At 37.1% G+C, this 25,073-nt stretch overlaps 1 long non-coding RNA gene across 1 annotated transcript in view; it reads left to right on the plus strand.

Annotated features, from left to right (window-relative positions):
* Nucleotides 1-659: 659 nt before the first annotated feature.
* LOC134730624 (uncharacterized) overlaps nt 660-25,073 on the plus strand; it is a 59,733-nt gene continuing 35,319 nt past the window's right edge. Inside the window, exons 1-3 of the long non-coding RNA XR_010112517.1 lie at nt 660-1,187; nt 9,375-11,378; nt 17,167-17,439. This is a non-coding gene — a long non-coding RNA (uncharacterized LOC134730624). The remainder of the gene's footprint in view (nt 1,188-9,374; nt 11,379-17,166; nt 17,440-25,073) is intronic.

A 25,073-nucleotide genomic window follows, 5' to 3' on the forward strand; every position in this document is an offset into this window, starting at 1 on the left:
TTTAAAAATGATTTTTTTTTCATGTTTGAGACTAATTTTTCCCATTGTAGGTGAATATTATTTAAGGAGCAGTTATTTTTAGACATGAAACTAATGAAACTGGAAAAAGTACAAACATACCTTTATCACAGGAGAGATCTTCATATAAACCCTTTTCTCTCTTATGTTATATATCATGGAAGAAAACTTTCATGATGTGCCAGTGTGAAGACTTGATATGGGGTGAACTGTGTACTTCCCAAATCCATATGTTGAAGCCCCACCCCCTCAGTGTGATGGCATTTGGAGGTGGGGCTTTTGAGAAATAATTAGGTTTAAATAAACTCATGATGATGGGGCCCCCACAATGGGATTCGTGCCCTTGTAAGAAGGGACACTGGGAGCTTATGCTTGGGTGCTTGCATTCTCTCTCTCTTTCTTTCTCTCTCTTGCATGTGGGGACACAGGGAGAAGTCCACCATTTACAAGATAGAAACAGCTCTCACCTGAAATAGGTGAGAAACAGCTCTCATTCTGCCGGACCTTGATCTTGGACTATCTAGTCTCTACAACTGTGAGAAAATTAATTTCTCTTATTTAAGCCACCCAGTCTATGGTATTTTGTATGGCAGCCTAAAGTGACTAAGGGGCTTTCCACATAACAAATATCTATGTAAATATGACTTGGTTACTTTGGGTACTTTGGGTACTTGTTTACTTGGGTACTTTGATTACAAAGTAGCCAACCTTAATTATCCATTAAAAAATCCACTGCACAAAATATCAAGAGGTTATAGCTGTAGAAAAAAATGTAGCATATTTTGTCCCAGAAAATGTTCATGTTTCTCTAACAGGTTAAGAGATTCAGTCACAAAATACTAGGACTCAGAGAGTTTATTGTATTTTACTTTCTTTTACCTCCTCCAGAGAGTGCTAAACTCAGAAAGGCAAAACAAGGTTAGAATGAAGCCCATGCAAAGAAAATATGGACCTGAAGAAAAATAAGCTATGGACTATCTTCTGTCTCATGCTAGCAGTGGAATAGGAAAAGGACTAAAAAGACTTCTACTGGCCATAATGAAGTACCTGTTACTATATTTGCTTTCCTACCATAAGCAACTATAAAACTGGACAATATATAGGCAACTGATCTCATGCATTTAAAGCAGCACAGGATTCTGATAATTAACAGAAGGAAAGCACATGAGGTGAGCTCTGACATTCACCCTACCTTTTGGCCTGGGGATACTTTTCTTATGATGGCACAAGAGACAGAGCCCAAGTAGAATGGCAGTCTAACTACATTGAGGAGGCAGAGATCAGAGTTCTGGCCTCTTGACACAGCTAAATTTGCAGAGCAGGAAACCAGAAGAGAACTGAGCCTTGTGTGTGTGAGATGGGAGGTGGAGAGGATAGAAATATGCATGGAGGTTCACTCTGGATCCTTAACCAAGGGCTGGGCTGTGTGTGTAAGGCCTAGTAGAGTAGCTGCTAAGGGGCTGAGAGAGGAATGGAGATACCAGAGGTTGCTTTGTGCTGGGAAACACTGAAGCTCCAATTCAGCCAGAATAGAGTCCTTATTGCCTTGAGAATTTAATTGAGATCTTAGAAAAGCCATACCTTTTGAGTAAGGACCACATGTTGTGGTAAGGGTCTCATTCTAAGACTAAGGATCAAACCAAAATAGACCTATGATTATAAAGAGTAAGACCAAACTTAAGAAGAGCAAAAAGTCCTTCTAGTAATTTAATTGCCTGTCAGAATAAAAGGCATTCCCCTTTAAAGAAATACAACATAATCCAGCCTCCCACAAGTTATAATTATATGTCCACCATATTATAAACAGTTACTTGACTTAAAAAGAAACAAGAAAATGCGATAAATAAACAAGAAAAAATAAATTTGATTAAAACAAAGATGAGTTAGATATCATTCTAAACACATATAAGAATATTAAAAAACTATTATAGATAATGTTTAAAAACTATTATAGATAATGTTTGAAGACTTAAATGTAAAGATAATCTTAATGAGTGTACAGATAGGGTATCTAAGCACAAAATTGACACCTATAAAAAAGAAACAGATGAAAATTCTAGAATTAAAAAGCACAATTAAAAGTTCCCTGGGTGGACTTAACAGCAGATTGGAGAAGGTAGAAAATTGTCATTGAACTTGAAAACATATCTGTAGAATTATTCAATCTAAAGAACTCTGAGAAAAAACATTTAATAAATTCACCAAGCCTCCATGACCTGTGGAACACTATTAGGCATCTGTCATTGGAGGGAGATGACAGAGTGGGGCAGAAAACAAATTTGAAGAATTAATAGTTGAAAAGTTCATAAATTTGATGAAAACTATCAAATCACATACTGAAGAACCTTAGCAAAACCCATACAAGATAAATAGAATGAAAACCTAGCAACATTATAGTCAAACTACTGAAACCAAAGATATCAAGAAAATATATATTTTTTAAGTCTTAAGTACCAACTTTTGGGAAAGACAGTAGATTTTGCACCAGATTCACAATAAAGAAAATGATTTTGTTATAAATCTCAGGGGGAAAGAGCAAAATTAGCTCTCAAAACTCACAAATATTTCAGTCTATTTCATCATGATAACGATTAATCAGATAAGGATTCGGAGCAGAGGTCATTACTGATAATAGTTGCATTTTGCTGTGCTATTCTTTTTACCTATATCTTTTGGGAAGCAGGTTCAGCAGCAGGAGTAAGTGGCTATAGAAGGTGTGGGGATTCATTCCTTTGTTATTACCATCACTGATGGCATTTTTTTCAAAAGGCTAATCTAGAATTGTTTTATTTCATTTCTTACTTCTAGGATTTATTTAAAATAATAATTACATCTGATTGAATTACCAAATAATTAAACATTTACTATGTGTCAGGTGCTTTTAATTACATCATGCCATTTGATCCCCATAACATTATTAGAAATAAGCATTATAGTCACTATTTTTACAGTAGAGGACATTGAAACTTAAGAAAGGTTAGGAAAATTTGCCCTAATCATGCAGCTACTTAACTAGGGATTCAAATTCAGTATTATCTAACTCTAAAACAAATGTTTTTTCAGTGTTATACAAATAATTATATAATTACCTGGATTTATAAGGGATTCTTGTTTGTTTTATTTTCTCTTGTATTTTTGGAAAGACGCTTTAAAATTAAATATCTCTTATAGAATTGCTAAGGTAAGAACAACACTTATATAGCCAAATGCTTTGATGTGCTCCATCAGCAAGGAATAGGTAAAAGACTAAGGCAAAGTGCTGATTAGTCAACACTATGAGCTTAATTATTAGGACAGCATTGCTTATGTACAGCTGCAAACATAGAATTATAAGTAATAAAGCTAAAATATAAAATTCTTATTGTCATAACTAAGGACATTTGATTTTTAATATTATATAAAATAATATAGAGATGTGCCACAAATAATATAACAATCATTCATGTGTTGGTCATATTTCAACAAATGCTAACTTTTAAGAATTTTTTTTTAATGTTATGTTTCTTTTTTAAAATTTTTTTATTTATTATTTTATTTTATTTTATTATTATTATACTTTAAGTTTTAGGGTACATGTGCACAATGTGCAGGTTAGTTACATATATATACATGTGCCATGCTGGTGTGCTGCACCCATTAACTCGTCATTTAGCATTAGGTATATCTCCTAAAACTATCCCTCCCCGCTCCCCCCACTCCACAACAGTCCCCAGAGTGTGATGCTCCCCTTCCTGTGTCCATGTGTTCTCATTGTTCAATTCCCACCTATGAGTGAGAATATGCAGTGTTTGGTTTTTTGTTCTTGCTATAGTTTACTGAGAATGATGATTTCCAATTTCATCCATGTCCCTACAAAGGACATGAACTCATCATTTTTTATGGCTGCATAGTATTCCATGGTGTATATGTGCCACATTTTCTTAATCCAGTCTACCATTGTTGGACATTTGGGTTGGTTCCAAGTCTTTGCTATTGTGAATACTGCCACAATAAACATACGTCTGCATGTGTCTTTATGGCAGCATGATTTATAGTCCTTTGGGTATATACCCAGTAATGGGATGGCTGGGTCAAATGGAATTTCTAGTTCTAGATCCCTGAGGAATCGCCACACTGACTTCCACAATGGTGGAACTAGTTTACAGTCCCACCAATAGTGTAAAAGTGTTCCTATTTCTCCACATCCTCTCCAGCACCTGTTGTTTGCTGACTTTTTAATGATTGCCATTCTAACTGGTGTGAGATGGTATCTCATTGTGGTTTTGACTTGCATTTCTCTGATGGCCAGTGATGGTGAGCATTTTTTCATGTGTTTTTTGGCTGCATAAATGTCTTCTTTTGAGAAGTGTCTGTTCATGTCCTTTGCCCACTTTTTGATGTGGTTGTTTGTTTTTTTCTTGTAAATTTGTTTGAGTTCATTGTAGACTCTGGATATTAGCCCTTTGTCAGATGAGTAGGTTGTGAAAATTTTCTCCCATTTTGTAGGTTGCCTGTTCACTCTGATGGTAGTTTCTTTTGCTGTGCAGAAGCTCTTGAGTTTAATTAGATCCCATTTGCCAATTTTGGCTTTTGTTGCCATTGCTTTTGGTGTTTTAGACATGAAGTCCTTGCCCATGCCTATGTGCTGAATGGTAATGCCTAGGTTTTCTTCTAGGGTTTTTATGGTTTTAGGTCTAACGTTTAAGTCTTTAATCCGTCTTGAATTAATTTTTGTATAAGGTGTAAGGAAGGGATCCAGTTTCAGCTTTCTACATATGGCTAGCCAGTTTTCCCAGCACCATTTATTAAAGAGGGAATCCTTTCCCCATTGCTTGTTTTTCTCAGGTTTGTTAAAGATCAGATAGTTGTAGATATGCGACTTTATTTCTGAGGGCTCTGTTCTGTTCCATTGATCTATATCTCTGTTTTGGTACCAGTACCATGCTGTTTTGGTTACTGTAGCCTTGTAGTATAGTTTGAAGTCAGGTAGCGTGATGCCTCCAGCTTTGTTCTTTTGGCTTAGGATTGACTTGGCGATGCGGGCTCTCTTTTGGTTCCATATGAACTTTAAAGTAGTTTTTTCCAATTCTGTGAAGAAAGTCATTGGTAGATTTATGGGGATGGCATTGTTTTTTGCTTCAATTTTTAAAGGAAAAAAATAATTACATGTATAACTCCCCTATGTAAGCATTTCCCTCTGTGATACACATTAGTGCTACTCACCAATAGTTATTATTGTTTTTCTTCTAGTATAGATGGGATTGGATTTCTCTGCTCCTTGGGCTTGGGTCTGGCTTGATAAATGGCTTTAGGCAATAAAATATGAGTAGATGTCACATACGTAACTTTCATGTACAATTGCCAATACTAAAATGGAAGAGTCTCCAAAGCTTTCCTCCTTTGTTACTATGGTCTTTAAGGACATGTTAATGTGGAGGTGAAATGTCAAGCCATTGCATTGAGAACAGTTGGCTTTGGTAGCAGACTTCATTGTTTTAAGCCACTAATATTTTGGGGTTGTTTGTTTATCAGCACAATCTAGACTATCCTGACTACAACACCCTCTCAGCACCTCATCAACACCCTCTCACCCTTCCAAATCAGCAAAGGAAATAAAGGCCACCACTGTCAAAATTCGCCTTTATTTTCTTTGCTGATTTGGAAGTATAGATTATATTTCTTTTCATTTAGTGAACACCTACTACATTTTATTTTACTTACTTAAATATACATTTTTTCTAACAAAGTAAAGTTATTCAAAATATTTATCTATACTTAAAAATGCATAATATGCTTTGACTATTCACACAATCCCAATTCCATATCATTTCTTATTAACTATTATATAGAATTGTATCTATAATTGTTAAAGTAGGAAATACTCTTAAGCTTTTATCATCTAAATTTTTAAAGATTTGTTCATATTCTGAAATGATAATTTAATTAAGCACAGAATTCTAATGGAAAGTTATTTAATCCCAGTAACTGGAAGATATCACTCCACTTGGTTCTACAAGCTATTGTTACTGTAAGATTTGTTTTGTCTTATGAATGTTTTTCATTTATAATTAGTCTTTGTTTTAAAAAAAAAATTATATTTATCCTTGATGCACTGTATTTAGTTTCCTTGCAATGTACCTAAATGTGAATTTATTTCAATTGACCACACATTTCATTTTGCTTTTTGTATACTTTCAATCTCAGAACTCATGTCTTTTTTTAATTCTAGAAAGTTCTCTATTAATAACCCTTTAATCAGTAATACTAGTTCTCATATTGACAATCCATTGATTATGCTCTCCCCAGGTGTGTAAGTGTGCTAAATTTAGAACACAAGTTATTATTCTTTAGGGGTATCTCCAAATGTAAGAATAAAATATGCTCTTGGCCTCACATGGTGGCTCATGCTTGTAATCCTAGCACTTTGTGAGGCCAAAGCAGGAAGATCGCTGGAAGCCAGGAGTTCAAGACCAGCCTATGCAAAATAGCAAGATCCTATCTCTATTAGAATTTTTTTAAAAAATTAGCCAATAGTTAATTTTGGTGGCAAATGGTAGCACATGCCTGTAGCCCCAGGTACTCATGAGGCAGAGGCAGGAGGATTGCTTGAGCCCAGGAGTTTCAGGCTGTAGTGAGGCTCTGGCCATTCCACTGTACTTCAGCCTGGGTGACAGAACAGGACCCTGTCTTTAAACAAGACAAAACAAAAAAACTAAACTAAAAAATGCTCTCATGCTGTCTTATTTGTGTAGGTTGTTACAATAACGGTCCTGATACACAATGCCTCTCAGTATCCAAGCTCTTATGTAGTCCTTTCCACACTGACTCTAGGCTTGGTCATGTGATTTGCTTTGTCCAATAGGATATCAGCAAATGTGACATAAGCAGAGGCTGAATATAAGCTTGTGCACTGGGGATGGCCCTGTTGAAACCCTGAGATCACCATCTTACAAGGACTCATGGTCTAGCCTTCCTGACGTAATCCCAGCTAACCCTCTAGCAGAACGCAGCCACAGAAAATATCAGCAGAATCAAGGCAACACTCAGAATTATGAAAAAGTATAATTTCTTGTTGTGTTAAGTCACTGAGTTTTGGAGTTATTTTTATATAACAATAGTTAAGCAATACAATGTCTGATTTTTAAATCTCTCCCTCCCAATAATATGTTTCAAATTACATACAAATTTTTGTACCTAATTAAGATGATGGCATACAAAACAAGCTTATCAGATTTTGCAACTTATGTTTTGTTATTCCTAGAATGAAGTCATAGTATTCTGGGGTACAATTAATCATATTATGAACTTATGTCAGACTCAAGATCTGAACTCAGGAAAAAAAAAAGGACCAGATTAAATATATAAATAAAACAATGTTGAGGGCATGGAGAAAAATCAAGATTACGTTGTTATAGGTAGAAAACTGTTCATTTGAAAATGCCATGCCTCTGAAGAAAACAACAGGGTGATGTTGGGAGGTGTGGTGGAAGATGTGAGTAGTAATTACCGTTGTGATTTTCATTCCCTAAGAAATGAAATCCAATTTTACATGGAAAAGGCACATGGTTGCCTCTCATGTTTACATGGAGACTTCCCGTCATAGTTCCTTGGAAGCCATGTGTCTAACTTAACGATCAGACTTCCAGTTAGTCATTTGCTGGTGTTAAATCTGGCAGAGTGAATTTTACAGTTGAGAAGTGACCACTCTCATGATGGAATTTAGGTAGAACAACTGCAAAGTGTTTTCCAAGTGCTTCCCAAGGGGCATGGATAACTCCCTCCTTAAAAGCAGATTACCTCTTCATTTTTTACTAACAGTGTGTCTATGTCTCTTGAACTCAGGATTATTCTGACTTGAGACTAATGAATATATATACATATATATGTATATATATTTATCTTTGATGCAGTGTATTTAGTTTCCTTGCAATGTAACCAAATGTGAATTTATTTCTCTTGACCAAACATTTTACCTTTTGAACACTTTAAATCTCAGAACTCATGTTTTTTTTTTTAATTCTAGAAAGTTCTCAATAACCCTTTAATCAGTAACACCAGTTCTCACATTAACAACCCATTGATTAGTTTATGCTCTCCCCAGGTGTGTAAGTGTGCTAAATTTAGAACACAAGTTATTATTCTTTAGGGGTAGCTCTAAATGTGAGTATATATATAAATATATATATATATATATGTACACACACATACATTTGTATATTTTTGAGTCAGAGTCTCGCTCTGTCGCTCAGGCTGGAGTGCAGTGGGACAATCTTGGCACACTACAACCTCCGCCTTTCATGTTCAAGCGATTCTCATGCCTCTGCCTCCCAAGTAGCTGGGATTATAGGTGTATGCCACCACACCCGGCTAATTTTTGTTTGTTGGTGTTTTGTTTTGTTTTGTTTTGTAGATACGGGGTTTCACTATGTTGACCAGGCTGGTCTCAAACTCCTGAGCTCAAGTGATCTACCCACCTTGACCTCCCAAAATGCTGGGATTACAGGCGTGAGCCACCTTGCCTGGCCGGCTAATGAATATATTAAAGAAATTGAATAAACTCAATTAGGACTGATAAAGGGGGAATCATCTTTACTGAGTAACCTGGAACTTTCCTAAGTACCTGGTTAGAGGGTATAGAAGCTAAGCTAATAGTTAGGTCTACAGCAGCCAAAAGGCTCTTTATTTTTAAGGAATACTTTTATGTGGAAACTTAAATTAGGAAAACGAAGATTATCTTCCTAACAAATTCACAAAAGCAATGAAAGCAAAATAAAAGATTTAAGAGGAGCTGTTTGCACATTTTAGATCCTTATAATCAGTCTGACCATACTTTTATTTATCCCCAGCCAACTTTTAATTTCAACAGATAGAGTTGCCTCTTGTAGTCATGATATTTCCTCTCCAGTAACAAAGGCTTGAGAAATCATAAGAACACTAATAATTAATGCACCGTAGTAAGTAACATGTAAGCAGTTTTTACCTTCTAGATGGACTGGGGAAGGCTTTCTAAGGCAGATGATAATTCAGTGGGCCTGTAGAGAGTGAATAGAGTTTGCAAGATAAAACATGAGAAGAAAGCATTTCCAGACCAATGAAAGAGACAAGTAATAGCATGAAGATATTGAAACCCCTGCTAAGTTGGGGGAGTCATTTTAGTTGTCTTGCTTAATTAGGACTTAGGATGCATGGACACATTGGGATAGTTATCAAATGCTATTGAAAAGTTTGTTTGGAATAAGATTTTAAGGAATCTTGTCTACCAAAGCAATCCATTTGCTGATGGTTTGAGGGAGCCACCAGAGATTAGTAGGCAGAGAAAAGAATAATGAGAATTAGGCATTTTCTAATTTTTCTTTTTTCCCATATCCATATTTTAGGATAATACTGGAGGCTGCCATGGGAGAAGTCTGCACAAAAAGAGCAAGTTTAAGAGCTTCAGGAGTCATAAATGGCTTGAGAAGATTATGCTAGAGATTGAAGCAGATGGAAGATTCTAGAAACAGAAAGCATTCTTTTCATTGGTGTGAGTCTTGAATATAAATGGAAATCAGAGGTCTGTAATAGCAGGCCAGTGTGGATAAGGCAGTAAGGTTTTGAGTCTGAGGAGATGGCTGGGGGCAGTTTGTAGACTTATTGTCAGTCCAGTGTAGAATTTGAGAATATAGCCAGGGCTTAAGGTTCCAGTTTCAAATTAAAGACAAAAGAAATCAGCAATACCAAAATGAAGACAGAAGCCTGGGAATTGTGCCTCAAGATCTGGACTGAGAGGACATTTCTACACAACAGCTCCCCTAAGGGCAGGGCTATGACCGTTGTTGCTAAGCTGTCACCATCTCTCCTTCCCTATTAGACTGGCTTCTGTGGGGTAATTAACCAGTACAAGGATGTATGGGAAGCTCTTCTGAGAAGACCTCACATTAAAACAAAGTGTCGTTATTCAAGCTGGGTCATATTTGGGCACCTTGTTATTACAGCTTTGAGGAGGGATATCAAACTGTCATATTCACCTATGAGTTTAGGATCAGTGGAGGGAAGAGAACAGAAGGGCCACACAGAAGGGGAAGCTCAGGCACAGATGGCCAGCAGCCAGGCTCGCTGTAGAGGTGAGATTATCAAACATGACCATACAAAGGCTGCAGAGGCAAGATGCTTCCAATAGCCAGGAAGAATGTGGGCAGGGGAGAATTTGGTCCATTTGAAGTTAGAATTATACATGAAGACACTTGTAATCAAATAAATGCAGAACATATTTGTAAAGGGAAATAAAGTAGGAGTTAATTTTTTTTGACAAATTATGATTGAAATCTAAAATACCAAGATTAACATTCTACAAGGGTATTAATACAACAATGCCATTTTAACTCAAAGAATGTCTAAATATTTGTACAAAATAGCTGCTTACTGATGCTTGTGAAAAGGAAGAGATTGCTTCCCAGCACACTGTATCAGAGAGCCATGATAACAGCCATAGCTTAAGCAGACAAAGTAAAATGTAAAAATCCAAAAAACTATCCATCACTACTACCACCGCTCTTTAAAAATGCAAAGCTATTATTTATGGTGCATTCCAATTCAGTTAACTTCCTTCTTGCCTTTAAATAGATGCCCCTGACTTAATTGAAGTGTTTTAATTAATAACATAAAAATAACAAATTGGAACTAGAAAATGATTACAAAATAGAAGAAAAGCCTGGGAATGTCAAGAGGTTCTTAAGAATATCAGATAAGTGAGCTCATTCAGTGATAGAACAAGAAATACTAGAGCGATAAGCTGAAAGCTACATAGGACTGAAGTTTTTTAGACTCTACATTTATCAAAGTATTGGGTCAATTTTGTTGTGGACATCAAAAGCTATCTCAAGAAAAAGCTCAAATTATTACACTGCACTGGAATTTTAGTTTATCCATTAAGATTTGCAGGGAGCAAAATAGCAGCTTCCTTGTTATAATGCTGTTTGTCCTAATGAGGGGAACTTAAGGGAGGCAGAGAGAGAAGCACATACTGTCTTATTTCAATATGAAACCCAAACAGCAAGCAACTGTCTCTTCTACAGAAGTGCAACCTCAAAGAGTTCTGAGAGTTTTTGCCGTATCACAGCTGGGAACTTGTTGTAGTCCAAATTAGTGTGTGTTCCTCAATATCCTAAAGGAGGTTCAGATATCCTTTCAATCATTCTCCTGGAATTCTGACTTCTGAGAATTTGATATGAAATGGAAACTGACTAACACGAAGAAAAGACAGAAACTTGGCCTAAGGCCAACCATTTTCTTTCCTTAGTACAGGGTAACCATATAACTTATTTTCAAACTTGGACAGACTCCGAAGGGGGCTCTTTTAAGAACTGTGCCAGGACAATGGGAGTCGGTAGCAACTGTCCCAGGTAAATGGAACATATACTCCATTTAGTCATAGAGAATCTATGTCTAATATATTGTTTCTTTAGTTTTTGTATATCTTAGTAGCTAAATATAACTAAATGTAGCTAGTCTTTATAAAGTGTAAGCTTTTTATTCTTTAATACTGTGTGGCTTTGTGAGATTATTTGGTGTCACATAGGCCCTGTACCTCTGAGTTTACTGAGAATAAAAACTTATGATTCAAAAAGTTAAATAATCGTTAACTAAGTAACTCCAAAGAGCCCTAAGAGATCACACACATATGGATTTCTACTCTATAAGTTTAATTAGTCATAGTACAGAGTGACTTATGAGAAGCCTCATGCCTCATGAATGATGAACGTTGAATCTGTTCATAAATAATAGATTAAACTTTAAATCAATAACCATTAGAGAAAACAGAAAGATATTATGGTGAGTTTCATTCATATATAGATCTGCCCTTTTCTATATATTTTAATTAAACCAATTTAAGTCATAAATTCTTCAATTATAATTCAGGCATAGGTTCTTTCCTCAAAAACGAAAGATAGTCATCTGGCATTAAAAGAGGAAGAAGGTCACTAACAGCTGGAATCCATGGTCATATATAAATATAAACCATGGTTCTCGGGGCCACTGTTTGTTTTTGTTTTGTGTTTTTTTGTCAATATTGAAATTGTCCTGCAATGTCAAAGTCATCTTTCTAAATCTAGTTGCTAATACTATGGCATTCTCTTTTTTGCTATTCTTAGTATTGTAAGAATGTGAACTCAGAACCTATTAATAGAAAGTCTTCCCTTTGGAAAATGGAGCTTAGACCCAGAAAGGAGGGTGCTGCATACCAGCTCTCTGCTCTCCTCCTCTGAACAGTCTCTCCCCTAGGTTTCCCCTCCTCCTCCTCCTCCTCTCCCTGCAGGTTGGTCCCTCCATCTCGTCACCATTCTGACCTCTTTAAATTTCTTTGTATAGAATTTTTTAAATAAAATTTCTTTTTATATCTAGAGTCCTATTTTTTTCCTCTTTGTTTTGGGCCTAATCTATCAATTATTAACATATACAGTTTTTCTAATGTGGGAGGAACAAGATTGCTCATTCATTCAACACATTTTGATTGAGAGCCCACCATGTTCCAGATGCAAGGATCAGCAGTGAATAAAAAGACATAAAAATCCCTGCCCTCATGAATCTTAGAGGACAAAAGAAAGCCACTCTCAAGTTCATCAAAAGAGTGTAAAATATATATATATAACAACCCATGAATCTTAGAGGACAAAAGAAAGCCACTCTCAGATTCATCAGAAGAGTGTAATATATATATAACAACCCTTCCTAGTACTAAGATTAACTACCTTTATCTTCTGGTATTCATTTCATAATATATGCGGTATTTATGTTACATATGTATGTAAATGCATAGAAAAGTTTGGGAATAACAATAATAAAATAGGTTCATTTTGCATGTGTGTGTTGTATATGTGTGTAATCATACAATACATTCAGTAATTTGCTTTTGGCATTTAATAGATTTTTTTCCTTGGTTTTTCATCAAACAAAATATATTTTCCTGTCAGCACATATAAATTTATCTCATCATTTTCATGACTGCTTAGTGAAGATGTGCCTTGTACCTATTGTAGGACATTCAAGGTTGCATCCAAAATTTCAGTGTTTTTGATAATGCCCCACTGTCTTGCACATATCTTTTGCAAAGATGTCAGGATTCCTGTGGGATTGATTCCCAGTTGCTAAGTCAAAAGAGATGACTATGTTACCTATAGACAAACACTGCATGTTACAGGATGTACTCAGCATCTGGAGAAAAATGCAACTCAGAGAAAAAGTATTGGATATGAAAGAAAAACCTCTGTACTAATTTATATAGGGTATGGCTGCATTCCTCCTTTATCAGAAGCAGAAGTCTCTGTTGTCACTTTAACAATGGAAAATAAAGGTACAGAACATAAGAAATAATTGTGTACATTTAGGGGGTAGGATTAAAAAGATGAATAAACTGGGGGCAGGGAAACTTTTATTTTCACTTTTCCCTTCTATGCCATTTGACTTGTTTATAACAGGTAGGTATTCATTTTATTTAAAACGAAGTAAATTTTCATAAACTATATATAAAAAATAATATTTTCCCTGTATTCTCCCAGTAAAAACTGTAAAGCTTCATTCATCCAAGAGAAATGACAGGTTTGGGGTTTTTATGAATAAAGTTTAATTGAAGAACTGCTTCTGAAAACTTTAGGATGATAGGAGAAAGCTTGTCCAGGTAATCAACTTTTCAAAGTCAAGAATGAAAAATAAATTTAAAATGCCTGTCAACCTCAATCTTGATTTCTTTTCAGATCAACAGAGCAGTTTCAAGTTGAGGACAGTTATGTAAAGAGTCAAACACAAGGAGTTATTGGTATATCAAAATTAATTTTGTTAAGTTAATTAAGCAACTTTCTTCCCTGTATCCCATACCTCTGCTTTGTATACATGGCTCTTTTAATTCCTACTTTACCTCCTAGGTTAATTTTTTTTTCTGTCTTGGTTAAGAGGTTCAGAAGCAACTCCATGAATAATGAATAAAAACCTAAAAATGATTTGTTTCATGGTAGTCTGTATGATTTAACATTGCAAGGTTCTAGCTTGCTTTACAGCTCCTGATCCAGCAAGTTACATAACTTTTGGCTTAATTTCTAAAGATTAACTGTTTATGTGGAGTGGCTGATATGGTTTGCTGTGTCCCCACCCAAATCTCATCCTGAATTGTAGCTCCCACAATTCCCATGTGTCATGCAAGGGACCCAGTGGGAAGTAATTGAATCATGGGGGCAGGTCTTTCCCATGCTGTTCTCATGATAGTGAATAAGTCTCATGAGATCTGATGGGTTTATAAAGGGGAGTTTCCCTGCACAAGCTCTCTCTTGCCTGCTGCCATGTAAGACTTCCCTTGCTCTTCCGCCATGATTGTGAGACCTCCCCAGCCTCATGGTACTGTGAGTCCCTTAAACCTCTGGTTCTTTAAGATTACCCAGTCTCAGATATGTCTTTATCAGCAGTGGAAAAATGCACTAATACAGAGGTGGAGAGAGAAGGGCAACGGAGAGAAGAAAGTCCTTTAAGGAAAGCATTTTGGCCTTTCTCCATCATGTCCCTTGAATGTAGATTATGTTGGTAGGGTATCAGCTGATGTATCACAATATTTGTTGGATGATAAGTGGTTAACAAAAAGTGGATCATTTTCCTTTAGTCAGGAAGATCAGGTGAAGATACCTAAATCCAGGATTAGTCCCAAATTAAACTTGTCCACATAATATATTCATATCCTAGTCATTCCTAATTATTACATCCCTGTCAGTCCTGTCTTGCTCTGAACCAGGTCTTTCTTCACATTTAAAATTCACACCCACTCCCCACCACTCAACCCACCCTTGGGATATCACCTCTCAGGGAATAGTAGCTAATTGACTTTCTAACTGGATTCACAATGAAATGTTAATGGCATATTTACCTGTTTTAGAGAAAACATGCTTTTAAAAGCAAAAACAAAAAAAAAAAAAGAAAAGAAAGAGATATCAAGAGATATCTATACAACAGTGCCTTCATCTGGATGAATGGAGGTGAAGATTTCAGCCAGCATTGGTTGTTCTGAGGGTAAGAGAGTAGCAGTATTTTCTCCCAGGCCTGCCTGCTGCTTTGGTACTTAACACTGACATTTCCAATTCTCCTACTTTTTATTATTTAACTTCCAGTGTCTCTAGGAAAACACAGGTTTCCATTTTGATCATATGGATGTTATTCAGGGCTGTTTTGAGCCCTTGTGCTCTTATTTTTGGCTACCCCACATGTATAATATATCAAACAAATTAAAATCCACCCATATCCTACATTAAATATAATTTATATTGCAATTATAAGAGTAGAGTTGCAGCTGACTAGTTGATGTTATGTTATTTTTGTAGATAGCTAATTAAACATTTATTAATTTCCATTTTGCAGCTTGCATTTGTGGTTTGGAGCCAATACTTTAAAAATCTTACAATCCATTGACACTGGTCTCCAGTGACTAACAGATAAAATGGCCTTGCTGATGCTAATTTAATATAGGAGTATATTTTTAAACTCTTACAAAAAATAGAGCCATTTAAAATGTTTTGCCTTTCTAATGAATGCATCCTTTTTTCTTTTTTCTTTCTTTCTTTTTTTTTTTCTTGAGATGGAGCCTTGCTATATTGCCCAGGCTGGAGTGCTATGGTGCGATATTGGCTCACTGCAACCTCTGCCTCCCAGGTTCAAGTGATTCTCCTGCCTTAGCCTCCTGAGTAGCTGGGATTACAGGTGCCCGCCACCACACCTGGCTAATTTTTTGTATCTTTACTAGAGATGGGGTTTCACCATGTTGGCCAGGCTGGTCTCAAACTCCTGACTTTGTGATCCGCCTGCCTCAGCCTTCCAAAGTTCTGGGATTACAGGCATGGGCCACCGTGCCCAGCCAAATGCATCCTTTTTTCATAGCAAACTACCTTCCTGAAATCTCTGTATCTATCCTAATTCTCTAATTTTTGAAAAATTGTAAAGTACATTTTTTCCTCACAGATAATTCTCTTCTTTATTTTCACATTTTGATATTTAAGATCTAAAGTTACAGTCTTCCTGTTTTAAGGCAATTTCTTTAATTTGCTATTTATTATCCACTTTCTATTGGATCATCTCTTTTAAAAAATCCGTGCTCAATCTTTGATTTCTAAAAAGATACTTCGAGGTCTGATGAAGCCTCCAACCCCTCGACTACAATAGTTCCTACAGAAATTGTTTGTGTCCTTCCCTTTCATGTTTTTCCCAAGTGTATTTTTTTTTTTTTTTTTTTTTTTTGAGACAAAGTCTTTCCCTGTCACCCGGGCTGGAGTACAGTGGTGTGATCTTGGCTCACTCCAACTTCCACCTCCCGGGTTTAGACGATTCTCATGCCTCAGCCTCTTGAGTAGCTGGGATTACAAGCATGTGCCACCACGCCCGGCTAATTTTTGTATTTTTATTAGAGACAGGGTTTCGCCATGGTGGCCAGGCGGGTCTTGAACTCCTGGACTCAAGTGAGCCACCCCCCTTGGCTTTCCAAAGTGCTGGGATTACAGGAGTGGGCCATCATGTCCAGCTCTGACTTTAATTCTTACTAACATGCAAATTGCAGTGTACCATATCACCCCATTTTGGAGTATGACACACGAATGCATGTGTGAGATGCTCTGAAAGGAACCCCCAAACTGAGTACAAAGTAGTCCTTCTCAAAACATGGGCACCCTTGGTTCACAGAGGTCAGAATTTCTCATATCCTTCAAAGTTGGGGAGCATTTTGGTAGAGTCTGAAAACTGCTCTTTGGTTAGTTGAAAAATGTCTTCCCTGCATATTTTTAATAAACCTCCATCTCTTAACTTACAGAGATAAAAATAAAATAGTTTTCCTTCTCTCCTCCTATGTCTTATAGTCTACTTGTCATCCAAATGAAATAAATGCACTTCCTTATTTTCTTAGTAGGCAAAGAGTAAAAATTTCATACTAGGCTAGTTATTCTGCAAAAAGAGAACATTTAAACAGAGGTTAGTACACAGTGGTAAAATCAGTAAAAGTTTCAGTGCTTACATTAGAAAAACAAATATTTATATCATTAAACCTAAAATTTGCTTTCTAATACAATGTTTTGTGGTCTGCCTAAATGATGGCAATTGATTTCAGGATGAATCAAAATGACATGAAGAAGATATTAAAGAAAAATTTTTTTGTTTGTTTCTGTCCTACAGTCCCGAAGGCAAAAATGAATTGTACTCTTCTTATACATGTTGCTGCTTTCAAGATTTCCATTTTACACCATTGATGGGCCTTAGTTTTTGGGTTGTCTACAAAGTCAAGTTTCTCTTATTTGGAAAACCTGAATATAGCCTTGCAGTACAAAGCACTGGTCATGCTGTCCACTTTCAGAAGATGGCATGGAATTCACAGCAACAAGAAATGTTTTGGAATGCTGGCAAAGGAGCAGAAAACAGTGTCCTCCCCACACATTTAGAAAAATAAAGGTACGGAGGACATGGCGTACTACTTATTAAAGACTTTGAAAAACACCACACCTCAGTAAACATTCCTCAAGAACTGAGGAAACACTCTGGGCAATGGCTTACCTCAGTTCCTTCAATTCTGGTTTTAGTGAATGGGACAATAGTACAGACACAATGCCAGCTGTGGAAGCAAGAGAGCCAAGGACACACAGGCTCACTCTGTAAACAAGCCTAGCGTCCTGCTTCAGGCACTTTGTGTTGTTTTGTCAACACAAAGAGAGGCGTTTGGGATTTGCGGAAGACTCTGCTAGCTCAACAAGTCTTGGTGCTTTCTTCTGTCCCTGAATTAAACACTTAGTTACTTCCTCTTTATTGACCATCAGAGCGCCTGATTGGGCTTTCTGTTTATCTCCCCATAAGCTGATATAAGCTCAGCTGCCCCTGACACTAGTTTCTTTTCCTCTCTCTTTTTAGTTGAAGATGCTAATATTATCACCTTCAGTGACAGTAACAAAATAAAATCAATTATTCAGCTTATGATGGGCTAGCATACTGCCATTCCCTTTTGCTGTCTAAATGTATCTGATATTACCGTGGAGAGGAAATGATCTATTAAGAAGGTTCCCAAGTCAGACATCATTCTGGATTAATTCCTATAACAGGAGGTTTGCACTAAACTGGCTTGCCTTCTTCAGTGTGAGAAGCAAATATTCTTCCTGGAAGCCATTTTACTGAATAACTAACAACCTGTTCAACTACCTCCAGCCCCTTTAAACAGCGTTATCTCCTACTGAACTTTATGCTGGAGTTTTGCAAAAAGCTAGTGAGAGATCCATTCTGTCCTCAGGTTTTTCCAGAGCAGTCGTTCCCAAATGTTGCTCCACTGACCAGCTGCACCAGAAATATCTGGGAAGCTACAAAGAAGATTGATTCTAGGCCCTCATTCTGAAGAATCTCATTTAGTGTGTCTGGGTGGAGACCAGACATCAATGTTTTAATTCTTAGGTCATGCTAACTCATTGTAGGCTATTTAGGTTGGTGGAAAAAAAAAAGCAAAACCAGCAATTACTTTTGCAGCAACCTATTATCAACTAAAGACCACTTCTGATTGTCTACCTCCCCGCCCCTCATTTCTAATTTCCCTTTTTATGAGTCATCTATGTGTCTCAGCATCCTTTCTCTGTCTCATCACTTGGATTGAGAACATCTTTCAGATTTGCCACCCCAGCTTCAACTTCTAACATCCTTCCAGGACATGACTTGTGATCATGGCTATTTTGGTTTTATTCTTTCAACTCTTCCAGTCCTTGGTTGGCCCCCTCCTGCCAGAGAAGAGACATCAGACACAAGTAACTAGCAGGCAAGGTATTTGAAGCATGCACCAGTGCAATTGCTTGATTTGCTGTGCTTACAAGAAGCCTTTATGCAAAGGCCTTATGAAAATTACTTATAAGTGATACACAAAAAGTAATTTACTTTTTATTTATTTATTTTTTGAGACAGAGTCTTGCTTTGTTGCCCAGGCTGGAGTGCAGTGGCACCATCTCAGCTCACTGAAACCTCCGCCTCTCAGGTTCAAGGGATTCTCATGCCTTAGCCTCCCAAGTAGCTAGGATTACAGGCACCCGCCACCATGCCTAGTGAATTTTTGTGTTTTTAGTAGAGATGGGGTTTCATCGTGTTGGTCAGGCTGGTTTCAAACTCCTGACCTCAGATGATCCTCCCGCCTCAGCCTCCCAAAGTTCTGGGATTATAGGCTTGAGCCACAGAACCTGGCCACTAAAAGTAATTTAAAAAGAAGGCCTCAACTATCAACTTTGGGCTTCAAAAAGTGCATCGTCCCTGTATCTTGCCCTAGCTTAGTTGCACTGTCTTCTAGGGTGGGTATATGAGAAGGATATAGGCTGGTGGCAACTAGGCAGCTGTCACACTCTGAAGGACAAGCACAAGGAGGCAAAGCAAGGAAATTATCTGTGGTTATGTGAAGCATAGTTCCAAAAGATTCTGCCATGCTGTGGACTGCTGAAAAGCAAGAACAGCACATAGACTAATCTTATGAGTAACAATTCGTGCTGGGCACGCTTAGTTAGAGGCAAGTTACAAGGCTCCCTCAAAGGATGAAAGCAAGCAAACAAGAAGAAAAGCATTCATTTAGAAAAAGAATAAAAATCAATCAAACCAGGCTGCAATATACATTTCTTTGGAATTTCAGGCTGTAGTCTTATAGCAAAATGTTTAGAGTATATTGGCAACTTTGCCCATATTATACAGCTGATTCTGAAGATGAAAGTTCAGGTAGAAAACAAAATTGTTTGGGTACACACTAACATGTTTTCAGTGTTTTGAAACAGATTACAAATAATTAGAAAAAAATCCTAATTGTAAAAGTTTGAGTTTATTCTATGTATAGATATTTTTCAAAGGTTCTTTACAACTCAGAATTTCCTTCAGAAAAATGGAGTTGGGCTGATACTCTGCCATTGTGAGTGGGAGTGCATTCTATTAAAGTCCACCTGGTCAAGTGTCAGTGGATGACCTTGAACAGGCATGATAGATATAACATGGTATCGGGGGAACCAGCCTCCAATATTTCAACGTAGTTTCTTTTCTATTTTCCCTAAGTGTCAGCCGGTCTGACAAATAAAGAGAAAGAGTACAAAAGAGAGAAATTTTACAGCTGGGCCTCTGGGGGTGACATCACATATCGGCAGATTCCGTGATGCCCCTTGAGCCACAAAACCAGCAAGTTTTTATTAGGGATTTCAAAAGGGGAGGGAGTGTATGCATAGGGAATAGGTCACAGAGATCACATGCTTCAAAGGCAATAAAATATCACAAGGGCAGAAGGGCAGAGCAAGATCACAAGGCCAGGGCAAAATTAGAATTACGGTTGAGGTTCCATGTCCCGCTGGGCATGAAGTGTCATTGATAAACATCTTAACAGGAAACAGGGTTTGAGAGCCGACAACTGGTCTGACTAGAATTCTCCAGGCTGGAATTTCCTAATCCTAGCAAGCCTGAAGGTGCTGCAGGAGACCAGGGCATATTTCATCCCTTATCTTCAACTACATAAGACAGAAACTTCTAGAGCGGCCATTTTAGAGACCTCTCCCTGGAAATGCATTCTTTTCCCAGGGCTATTCCTTGCTGAGAAAATAATTCAGCAATATTTCTCCTATTCGCTTTCTGTAAGAAGAGAAATATGACTCTGTTCTGCCCGGCCCTGCAGGCAGTCAGACCTTATGGTTATCTCCCTTGTTCCCTGAAAATCGTTGTTATCCTGTTCTTTTGAAGGTGCCCAGATTTCATATTGTTCAAACACACATGCTTTACAAACAATTTGTACAGATAATGCAATCATCACCGGGTCCTGAGGCGACATACATCCTCAGTTTATGAAGATGACAGGATTAAGAGATTAAAGTAAAGACAGGCATAGGAAATTATAAAAGTATTGATTGGAGAAGTGATAAATGTCCATGAAATCTTCACAATTTATGTTCAGAGATTGCCATAAAGACAGGTTTAAGAAATTATAAAAGTATTAACTTTAGGAACTAATAAATGTCCATGAAATCTTCACAATTTAGGTTCTTCTGCCATGGCTTCAGCTGATCCCTCTGTTTGGGGTCCCTGACTTCCGGCCACAACATGGGCCTGGAAGGATTCTTTTTTTTTATTTTTTATTTTTTTTTTGAGGCAGGGTCTCGCTCTGTTGCCCAGACTGGAGTGCAGTGGCTCTATCTCAGCTCTCTGCAGCCTCCACCCCCAGGTTCAAGCTATCTTTGTGCCTTAACCTCCTGAGTAGCTGGGATTACAAGCATGCACCATCACGCCTGGCTAATTTTTGTAATTGTAGTAGACATGGAGTTTTACCATGTTGGCCAGGCTGGTCTCAAATTTCTGGCCTCAAGTGATCCTCCTGCCTTGGCCTTCCAAATTTCTGCGATTACAGGTGTGAGCCACTGCACCCAGCCCTAGAAGGATTCTTTTAAGCAGGTCAGTTGCTCTGCCTTTATTTTCTGCCAACTTTTTTCTCAGTTCTAAATGATGAGAAAAAAGTGATGTTATATCCTTTTCCAACTCTCTTACAAGGTATATTCCATAATTGTGTTTTAATGTGATATTTATTGGCATACAGAAGGGTACATAAACCATAAATATGTAGCCTAATAAAGGCCTAATATTTATGAACCCTTACTCTTATAGTAGAGACAAAGTTTTACTGTATTGCCAAGGCTGATCTCGAACTCCTGGGCTCAAGCAATCCTCCCATTCCAGCCTTCCAAAGTGCTGGGATTACAGGTATGAGCCACCGCACATGAGCCAACAAGGTGGAAAAAACCTCTTGTAATCACCACCCAATCAAGAGAATATTACCAGCATCCTAAAATTCCCTACTGTGTCCCATTACAAACACTACTCAAGCTGCCTTTTAATGCCACAGATAGTATTGCCTGACTTTGAACTGCGTATACAAGGAATTATATGGTAATTCCACATCTGACTTCTTCCACTTAGTATTATGTTTGATTCAGCAATGCTGTTGGTACTAACAGTTAGTACATATTTTAAAGTAAAAGGTAGTCTTGGATGTGTAATATGCAAGTATGTCTGTCAAAAAAGACTAAGATGCTGTTAAGAACAAACAATAGTAAGAAATATTGTCAGTACTTTACTTATACCCAACATGATTCACTTATGTACTTTACTTGCCTGGCTGTTTTAGGTGTTTTTTAACCTTTATGTTGAAGTAAAATATACAGAAAAGTATGTATATGTATACAGCTTGATTAATTTTCTCAACTGAATATACCTGCATAACCACTACTCAGATAAAAAGCTGAATATTATCAGCACCCATAAAACTTCCTTTTTGGTCATCTTCCAGTACCTACTTACCCCCAAGGATAATGCTATCTTGAATACAACATAAATTAGTTTTGCCTGCTTTTAATTTTGTGAAATGACATCATGTGGAATATACTCTTTTTTTTTTTTTGCCCGGCTTCATATTTGTAAAACTATTCCTGTTTTTTTTGCATGTGGTTACAGAATATTCATTATTATTACTGTGTGGTATTTCATTATATGAATATACTGTTATTTATTTAGTCATTCTATTGTTAGAATAGGTGGTAGAATGGGAATTGGGAAATTTCCACTCTGGGGCCATTACAAATAATGATGCTCTAAAGGTTTATTTTGGTGCAGATATATATGCATTTCTGTTGAGAAAACTAGAAACTAGGAATCTACCTAGTAGTGAAATTGTTAATTCACAGTGTACATTTACGTCCAGTTTGGTGATTACCAGAGTCTCCAAGCTGGTTGTATCAATTTATGCTTCTACCATCAGTGTTTGAGAGCATTCTAGTGGCTCTATAACCTTGTCTGCATCTGGTATTATAATCTTGTCTACATTTGGTATTATAACCTTGTCTACATTTGGTCTTTAAGTTTGTGTAATATGGGGGCAGTCTAATGCTATCTCACTGTAGTTTTACTTTGCATTTCCCTGGTTACTAATGAGGTAATCAAATATTCATACGTTTCCTAGATATTCATTTTTGTAATGTGCCTGTTCAACTAAAAATTTGAACACACTACCTTTTCTCTGACTTGTAAGAGTTGTTTATATATTCCAGATATAAGATCTTGTGGGATAGATAGATATTGATATAGATGCAGATATGCAGGTATGTATACCTTTGTGCTCTCTTAATAATCTGTGTTTAGAATTTTCATGTAATTCAGTTCATCAATTGTTTCCTTTAAGGCTAGTGCTTTGTAGATCCTATTTAAGAAATCTTTGCCTGTCCCCAAATCATGAAGATATTTTCATACGTTTTCTTCTATAAGCTTTAATGTTTTACCTTTCACATTGATCTCTGCAATATACCTAGAATTGATTTTTGTGTATGATGTAATGTAGGAGTCAAGTTTCTTTTTTTACCCTATATGCATATCCAGATGTCCCAGTATCACTTACTGAGAGACAGTATATTCCCCTCTGCTGTACAGTGCCACCTTTATCAAAGCTATAGTGTCCATATGTGTGTGAGTTTATTTCTGCAGACTGTGCGTGTTCATTGGTCTATTTGTCTATTATTACACTTTGCTTTTACTACTACTGCTTTAAAATATGTCTTCATATCTGGTAAAGTAAGTCCTCCAACTGTATTCCTCTAATTCAGGAATATTCTGGCTATTCTTGGCTCTTTACATTTCTATATAAGTGCGAGTATCAATATTTGGATCCTCTGTGGGTCTATTTCTATTTTCTGAGTTTTTTTTTAATTGGTTTACTGTCAAAATTATTCAATGGCTTACCATGGCCCAGAGGATAAAGTCTAGGCTTCTTACCGTAGCATAAACGCTTTTTTGCATTTCCATGATTACTAACGAGGCAATCAAATAGTCATATGTTTCTTGGATATTTAGATAATCACTTTTGTAATGTGCCCATTTGAATCTTTAGAAAAACGGACTTTTTTTTACCTTTTCTGATTTGCAAGACTCCTTTTTTTTTTTTTTTTTTTTTTTTTTGGTTTTGAGATGGAGTTTTGCTCTTGTTGCCTAGGCTAGAATGCAATGGCGCAATCTCGGCTCACGGCAACTTCTGCCTTCCAGGTTCAAGCAATTCTCCTGCCTCAGCCTCCCGATTAGCTGGGATTACAGGCATGTGCCACCACGCCTGGCTAATTGTGTATTTTTAGTAGAAACAGGGTTTCTCCCTGTTGGTCAGGCTGGTCTTGAAGTCCCGACCTCAGGTGATCCGCCTGACTCAGCCTCCCAAAGTGCTGGGATTTCAGGGGTGGGCCACCGCGCCCGGCCTGCAAGACTACTTTTTACAGAATCCTCTCTTCCTATTACCCACCAGTTGTCATTTCCCAATACGCAATATAATTTTATGAAACTGCTTATGGTAAAACTATACACGTTATTTTTTTTATTCTGCTCTCTCTATTGGAATATCCATTGCATTCCTTCTTATACTGGCTAACTCCTACTCCTCACTCTTTTTCCAGAATTTCTTCACCGAACCCCTGCCCTTAGGAGGCTTCTATGCTACTCTGTGTTGTCTCTACCTTAGAATTTACTTTACTAAATCGAAGTTATCCTTTTACATGTCAGCCTTATTTTGTCTTTTTCATATCTGTGCACCATCACTTGGCACAATTTCTGACTCATGTTAAATATTGAAGACACTTCACATTGATCGCAATATCCAATCTAGACAATTCTTGCCCAAGACCAGCTTCTGAACAACTTGAGGTTTTATTTGTATATTTGTTGCAGCCGTTTTTATATTTGATAGTAATTATTTATTTAATTTTTTATTTATTTTAAGACTGAGTCTTGCTCTGTCACCCAGGCTGGAGTCCAGTGGCATGCTCTCAGCTCACTGCAACCTCCTCCTCCCGGGCTCAAGCAATTCTCCTCATGCCTTATCCTCCTGAATAGCTGGGATTACAGGTGCCTGCCACCATGCCCGGCTAATTTTTATTTTTATTTTTATTTATTTATTTTTAGTAGAGACAGGGTTTCACCATGCTGGCCAGGCTAGTCTTGAACTCCTGACCTCAAGTGATCTGCCCGCCTCAGCCTCCCAAAATGCGACTAATTTTTGCATCCAAAATGATTGAATGATG

Source organism: Pan paniscus, chromosome 5 (assembly GCF_029289425.2).
Source record: "Pan paniscus chromosome 5, NHGRI_mPanPan1-v2.0_pri, whole genome shotgun sequence".
NCBI lineage: Eukaryota > Metazoa > Chordata > Mammalia > Primates > Hominidae > Pan > Pan paniscus.